The sequence below is a fragment of the Limulus polyphemus genome, unplaced genomic scaffold (assembly GCF_000517525.1).
Source record: "Limulus polyphemus unplaced genomic scaffold, Limulus_polyphemus-2.1.2 Scaffold5145, whole genome shotgun sequence".
Lineage (NCBI taxonomy): Eukaryota > Metazoa > Arthropoda > Merostomata > Xiphosura > Limulidae > Limulus > Limulus polyphemus.
Window position 1 is genome coordinate 27,080 of NW_013670755.1, and position 598 is coordinate 27,677.

The 598-nt window shown below is 44.5% G+C and overlaps 1 protein-coding gene across 1 annotated transcript in view; it reads left to right on the plus strand.

Annotated features, from left to right (window-relative positions):
* LOC106472184 (fibulin-1-like) overlaps positions 1 to 598 on the plus strand; it is a gene marked incomplete at its 5' end in the record, with an annotated part of 47,397 nt that overhangs the window by 26,956 nt on the left and 19,843 nt on the right. The gene's annotated exons all lie outside the window — the stretch shown is intronic.

Here is a 598-nt window from a genome sequence, read left to right on the forward strand (position 1 = left end):
TTACGCTGAAACCACCATGCTTCACAGTTGGCTGCAATCTGTTGAGCCAAAACTCTTGGTGAGGCATTCTCCAGACCCATATCTTTCCACTGTTCGAAAATTGAGCAAATCTTGATTCGTCTAAAAATAATACAGTCTTCCAAAAGTCCAGAAGCTTGGTCATCATATCACTTGCCCACTTCTTTCGTCTGACTATGTTAGTAGGTCTTAATAAGGGCTTTCGCTTAGCTGCTCTGCAACGATAACTTAATCTGTGGAGAATCCGTTGAACAGATTTCGGGCTCATCCCGCCAACTTTGGCCACTTCTGCAGTCGTTAATCTGGGATCCATTTCGATGCTCCTCTTGACAGCCCTTTTTGTCCTCTCTGATGGACCAGGACAACCCGGATGCTGCTCAGTTGTTTCCTTGCCGTGTTTCCTGAACTGCACGATGATTCTGTTGACTGTCAAAAGCGGGATTCCCAAATTCTGTGAAATTTGCTGCTGACTTACTCCACTATCTGCTTGACCAACTATCCTTCCTCTAACAAAATCTGACAATTCAAGAGAACCTTGAGTTCTAGGCATGTTGTGGCACAAGATAATTAGTGTGCAGAC